Source organism: Sinocyclocheilus rhinocerous, unplaced genomic scaffold, assembly GCF_001515625.1.
Source record: "Sinocyclocheilus rhinocerous isolate Xijiao unplaced genomic scaffold, SAMN03320098_v1.1 scaffold1426, whole genome shotgun sequence".
NCBI lineage: Eukaryota > Metazoa > Chordata > Actinopteri > Cypriniformes > Cyprinidae > Sinocyclocheilus > Sinocyclocheilus rhinocerous.
The window spans coordinates 573734-581007 of record NW_015630392.1 but is presented as its reverse complement, the minus strand read 5'-3'; the positions used below and the strand labels follow the sequence as shown (position 1 = coordinate 581007).

At 36.0% G+C, this 7274-nt stretch overlaps 1 pseudogene; it reads left to right on the top strand.

Annotated features, from left to right (window-relative positions):
- The first annotated feature begins 1143 nt into the window (after positions 1-1143).
- LOC107740336 (carboxylesterase 1E-like) lies at positions 1144-5528 on the top strand (annotated as a pseudogene).
- Positions 5529-7274: the final 1746 nt, after the last annotated feature.

The following is a 7274-nucleotide window of genomic DNA, read 5'->3' as shown; positions in this document are numbered from 1 at the left end:
TTTCGCTTCGACGGCTTTCAGCCTCACCCTGCTTCATTCTACTACGTTAATAAATCATTAGCTCATCCATGAACATGATTTCTGCCCGAGCCCCGTCGGATTGCATCGGCTGTGGGGATGAAGACCACAACTCCCATGATTCCACACAGTCATGGCGTCATCAAACTACGCCTTTGTCTATTTGTTTATTTGGAATACGCGCCCTCTAGCGGCAAAAATTACATATTGTGCCTTTAACTCATGTCCCACAGTAGTGGCCACCATGGTTGCAATGAGCTTACTTAGTAGATACATTCCTCTCAGGCCACAACATTTGAATATGAGTCAAATACATCAACCATGTCATGTGTTAACAACCTGGAACTTGTGATGCAACCACAAATAATAGCAACAACACTAGAATAAAACACTACCCGACAATTCTGTGTTGTGTCATGATTTGTTAGAAGGTTCAGAGCAAACTATTTGGGCAGACTATTAACAACTATTTACAATATCAATGTCTAACCTTGTTAATCTTGATGTTGGAGGAACATTGTTCATCATGTCTTTCATGATTAAACATGATGAAATCAACATTTAAAATAAAAAGGATTATGCACTCATAATGACAATAAATGATGACATAAACAATAAACAATACAATAAACTAAAGCAGGATACACTGAAAATAAACTATAAATCTATATTTTGAACACCGCATTTCAAATGCATTTATCACAAACTTGTTTACAATGTGGAGAGCACTTTATAGAAGTTTATCCAGTGTTTAAAAAAAAGTTAGTAATAAAATTGTCTTTTGGATGCTGGGCATAGTCCAATCCATCCTTACCCTAAATTATATTTATTAGGTGTGTAAACATTTTTTACACACACAAACCTAGATAGTGCAAACATTATAAACAATTTAAAGAATGTAAAAAAGACATGTAGAATAACAAAATAAAAGCAATTCAAATAAAAATTCAAAAGAAATAATTTGACCAAATGAGCAGTGTACATAGATTTGAAGAAACATGAGTCTGAGCTTTTAATTATAAATCCTATAAAATAATAAAAAATAATAAAAGTTATAAATTACTATTGTGATGTTTGAGTTTATGGTTTATGTACAGTATGATAAGGTAGTTTACATAATCTAGAATGTGTCATGTAAAAAAATTAACTAGTCTAAACTAAAGTTAAAAGGTATTTTTATTCAATGAAAATTAGGAGAAATTTCAAGGACAAAAGCAGCAGCCACATTTTACCTTCTTTGTTATTTTGCAATCACTTTTCAGTACCTCCCCTATTTCTAAACCAATGCCTCTCGAGTTTGAACTTGCGATTTTTGTGTGAGTAGATCAGTTCTTGGGTTGAGGGTTGATAACTGTTGTGCCACCAGTCAAACAACTGCTTATTTAAAAAAACAACAACAACGAAATCGACTACTAAGTGAGTGTCAATGGATACAGCTTTTAACTTCTCACTCAGCTTCGTAACCTTCAAGCTTTCCTGGTAGCGTTGTTCAATAAAACCGACATAAGACATGAATTATTAACCTATCTTTGAAGAATCTGAGCCTCTGTGACACTCTTTTACCATCTGCATTAGCTCACACTTTATTACTGGGTACAGCATGAACCGCTTTCACAGAAGAATTTACTGTGATGGCAAATGAAATGATCCATATGGGAATGGCTGAGAATAAAAAATTTATGATTTTTCTTTAAAATTTTGATTGATGTGTTTGGTTCACTTCACCAATAAATGTAAGATTTTAGAACTCTAATCTAACAAACATGTCAGTACAGAACACAGAGATGCAGAGATCAAGTTCTATACTAATTATGACTATTTATACACAGAACAGATTTTTCTGTTTTCAGTACAGGAATCCCACTTTGTACACATGTATCAGCTGATTTTTTTTTTTTAAGGGGGTAAAGTAGGATCAGGATAAAGGCCAGGATTTTGTAACTGAGCCTGTGTGAGTGATTGATTTCGTGAGCTCTTCATTACATGAGAAGCTGTATCCGTCTTTAATGAAAGAACAGCTATGATAAAAGAAATTTTGCTCTGCCTGTGCTTGACCCTGCTGCTTGGACAGCCCCTCTACAGACAGGTAAGAATTTCATTAGATTATGTTGCTTTTTAGATAACATTGAACATTATACAGTGAATTAAGCTTTGACTTAATTATCTATTTTATTCATTTTTGAAGGAGTATTGTTACTGGACAGGAATATATAATATAATATGATTAATCATTTGTATTAAAGAATGGGTGTTAATGTCAGATTTGTTTGTTTTTGTACAGACTCTGGGCCGGTGGTTGTTCTAAAGCATGGCAGTATCTGTGGCCAATATATGAAAGTTAAAGGCTCAGAAAAAGTGGTGGAGCAGTATTTTGGCATTCCTTTTGCCCAGCCGCCTGCTGGCCCTCTCCGCCTGGCTGCACCTAGTCCTGTACAGGGATGGGAGTGCATAAGAAACACCACCCAGCACCCATTCATGTGAGTATGACTATATTTATTAATGGATGAAGCGGAGTCCAGCCCGGGGTCGTCACATGTGGTTGCTGAAAGCCCGCCCGCCGCCGCTCACTCAAGGCCTCCGGCATCCGCTCAATTTAGCCCGCCGTGTGTGACGCTGTGTTTCGTTGTGAAAGCAAAACTACTTTGTTTGGCCTTCCAAAAGAGGACACGACTAGAAATCAGTGGTTAAGTTGTATTTACAACACTGTTCCAGAACAGTTCAACCCAAATATTCAGATGTGTGCAGCTTGTAAAAATAGACGCGTTTCAGAAAGGCGGGGCATAGAGGAGAAACAATAATGTACAGTATGTGGAAAATAATGTGTTTTTTTAACCTTAAACCGCATGAACACATTTCATTACACCAAATACACAAAATAATGTTCTTTTTAGCAACATCATATGATCCCTTTAAAGTTACTGTCACATATGCAATATATCTGTACTAAATTCCTTATTTACCACTATATAACTATATATTTATATTTACCTATATATACAATATATATATATACACTGTAAAAAATAGACCTGTGAAATTTATGGTAAAAACTATTTGATACAAAAAAATACGGTAGCAGAATTTTAGGTTATATGAGACTGAACTGAACTGTATTTTTCATTAACTGATATAATGTTAATATTACAACTAAAGTAATAAAATCTGTTTTGTACCAGTATAATGTACTGATAACCACCATAATAATACATGTGGTAAAAGAGACAAAATTAGCCTTTCCATAAACTGAGGTAAATACTAACATAGAAGGTGCACACAGTGTCATGCACACAAATACAGGGTAACATGGAACTGTACATGGTAACACAAGTGACATAAAACAATGCAATAACCTTAACTGAAAAACAGAAATTGTTAAATGAAGCCCAAATGTATATATCTGATTACAAAAATGAGATTCCAATACGCCAAAAGTTTGACGCAGGTATATGTGGAAATGTCAGTTTATGTTTTTTCACTGTAAATTAGATGACTGCTCATTTTTACTTCCAAAATCTGTACATTTAACAGCATTTTACTTGTTTACTGTAATGTCCCGCTAGATCTATTACAGTTTTTCACTGTACATGATAAAGGAACTTGCCATTACTGACTGTAGCCGTTTTACAGTGTTTTACCGTTAAAATGACAACATTTCTTGCAGTGTACCTTCTCTTGCTGTATTCTAGATGACTTCAAAACCCAGATATTCTGTCTATGGTGGCAAAATCAATGATGTTGGATTTCACACCAACAGGAGTCTCAGAAGACTGTTTGTATCTGAACATTTACACTCCTTCTCAAAGATCAGAATCAGATAAACTTCCAGTGAGTACTGAATAACGGCTTCTCTCATCTAAACTAGAGGACAGCACTTTAACTTACGAATTCACAGCAGAAATTATTCTGTTAAATTCCAACCCTTCTGCCAAAAGCAATTTATGCAAACCAACAGGTAATGGTCTGGATTCATGGAGGGGCTCTGGTCACAGGCGGTGCTTGCACGTATGACGGATCCCCATTAGTGGCCATTGAGAACAGTTGTGATTGTCATTCAGTACCGACTTGGAATGTTAGGATACTTCAGGTATTCATTTATGGTGGAGAAAGTGGGCATTACTTGTGCAGTCTGTCCCTTAAGAATTACATCAGATTTCTTGTTTCATATTGAAGCTGCTTCTGCAATGGGTTATAATAACACATGCTTCTGGTTTTAGCACAGGAGATAAGAATGCTCAAGGAAACTGGGGTTTCCTAGACCAGACTGCTGCTTTACAGTGGGTGCTGCAAAACATTAAAGGTTTTGGAGGAGACCCCCAGTCTGTCACCATAGCTGGGGAGTCTGCAGGAGAAATCAGTGCCTCTTTTCTGGTCAGTAAATGTTTTTAAAAGCAGCATTATCTTCATTATCTTTCTCTATTGTTGCATATTAATTATTTATGTGCCTGATATGATTAATAATGATTAATCTTATGATTTCTGACTAGTCTTTAAAAAACAAGATAAGTTCCAAGTAAGTTCATTGTGGTCTCATTGGGCTTCCCCTGGAAATATGATAATAAAGTGAATAGCTGAAAGACAAGTTGTTAAAACAACATAAGATCTTATCCATTAATAGATTCTCTGTACAATTCAGTGCAAGGATCAAGTGTGTTCTAAAGATGTATTCTTATGTTCTTCTAGACATTGTCACCCATGACCAAGGGTCTGTTTCAGCGGGCCATCTTTCAGAGTGGGGTAGAAACTACGGGGGGGCTACTCCATCAAAGACCCTCTGATGTTTGCCAAGGTATTTAGCCCAAATACAACAATACATGTGTACTGTTCAATAGTTCCTTATAGGGAATCTGTAGAATTATGTCAGATGCCAAGAATTTTAGAGCCTTGTTAGGTTTAGTTCAGTTCGCTTCATTTTGTCTTTATTTCTTTTCCCGAAGGCATTGTGATTTCAGCATTTAGACACATAAACAATACGTTAAAAAAGTACAAAAACATCCTCCCCAAAAGTTAAATCAATACAAAAAAGCTTCAGCTCAGCCTCATTTGAAAATACACATTAAAATTTCTAATGTAAGGTAATCATTGTCAATGTTTAGAAAAAAGGGGATTATCTGTGATGTGTTTGGCCAGGTGGTAGCAAATGTTACTGAATGTGACTTCAGCTCTAATGAAGTGCTGACCAAATGCATAAAAGAACTGACTGAGGAACAAATCATCAATGCAGCTAAAAAAGGTAGGAGCAGAGAATTTGAGAGGAGATACTTTCCAATAGTTCATGAAAAAAATGCAATGCTAAGATCTACTGGTGATATTCTCAGTAAATATACAGCTCTAAAAGAGAATAAAATAATTTCTCAAACCAAATGACTTCCTTAGCAACACATTTTCCCTGGAGCAACAGTTGATGGGGAATTTCTTAAAGCTCAGCTGAGGAGGTACTAAAGAGCAAAGATTTTCAGAAAGTTCCAATTCTTGTCGGAACAACAAATCATGAATTTGGATGGATGCTCCCTCAGGCAAGTATCTGACATTTTTGTATGGAATGGTAAAATGAAACAAAAGGTCTATGAAACTTTATAACTATTTTTAAATAGTAATGCATGTGCACATTTTTTTTCAGGCCTTATTCTCAAAAGACTGGGTAAAAGGGATGGACAAAAAATAGTGAAACAAATTTTGGACATTTTTAACAAAGATGGCGTAAAACTCAACTTCTCTTCTTCTTTCTTTCCAGATCATTTGTAATGATTTAGAAACTAAAACAGAGATAAAATGCAAATGAGTTTACTTGGATTAACTCTTTGTTAGTATTTGTCTCCCTCTAGTGAACAAAGTACAAAATATCATTTAGGAGACTCGGTAGAATATGTGTAATCCTTCATTCTGTCATCGTAGACGTCAGGAGTCAATGAAATCATAGCAAAAGAATCCCTCAAAACTGCTAAAACTCCAGAGGACATTCGGGACGCATTTACTGAGATGCTGCTGGGGGATATTTTTATGGTGATTCCCTCCATTACGGTTGCATTTTACCACAGAGGTTGGTTGCAATTGTACTGGCAATATTTCACCATCAGTAATGTTTTACTGTTGGTTTGCTTTATTATTTTCGATCATTCTTCCTTAGATCTTTGAGTTCAGCTCATGAAAAATGGGGGCAAAAACAAAAGTGTTGCGTTTATAATTTTGTTCAGTGTAACTTCACAGATGCTGGAGTGCCTGTGTATGTATATGTGTAACCAAAGAAAGGGGGCGGGTCCCAACATTTTGGTGTGTGCAGAGGAAAAAAGGACAGAAGAAGCGATTACAGATTTGAGTTGTGCATGACTGAACAGCTGTTAACCGTATACTAACGAGCAACTGAATGTTGCTGTCGAACAAATGTGAAGACTGGAGTTACAACAGCTTGTATGACTTACGTGTTTTCATTTCATTGACTTTTCCCAGGATTCGGAGTAAAAGCTCCCTACGGATTAAGGGGTAAAAGCAGAGATGTTTGAACAATCGGGAGAGATTACATTGAGACACTTGTTACACCTTTGAACTGTTCTCTTCCGATCGGGCTTTTTCTGTAGCCGGTCCTCGACTATGGAACAGCATACCTCTGGACATTAGATCTGCGCCTTCCCTTCCTGTTTTTAAATCCCGCCTGAAGACTTATCTGTATTCCTTGGCTTTTGGATGAAATGTATGTTTGTGTATGTTAATGTGTTTTGTATTGATTATGTGTTTTTGAGTCATTTCTTTTATTCTCTTAATCTCTATATTTACTTTATTGGTATATGTACAGCACTTTGGCATACACTAGCTGTTTTTAAATGTGCTATATAAATAAACTGACCTTGACCTTGACTGACCTTGGATAGTTGGCGGTTTGAATAATTTTTTAAGAACCGATCACCGGTGATCACCGCGAGATGCATGCCGGTTAGAAAAGTGTCCGACTTATCTGTATTCCTTGGCTTTTGGATGAAATGTATGTTTGTGTATGTTAATGTGTTTTGTATTGATTATGTGTTTTTGAGTCATTTCTTTTTATTCTCTTAATCTCTATATTTACTTTATTGGTATATGTACAGCACTGTGGCATACACTAGCTGTTTTTAAATGTGCTATATAAATAAACTGACCTTGACCTTGACCTTGTTCTACAATTGGACTGCGTTGGACTAAAGAGAACTGAAAATACAGCCTAATTCAGCAGCCTGTGAGTTTTGGAAATCGTTCTTCTTTGAAGGAAATGCAGGAATGTTAATTTG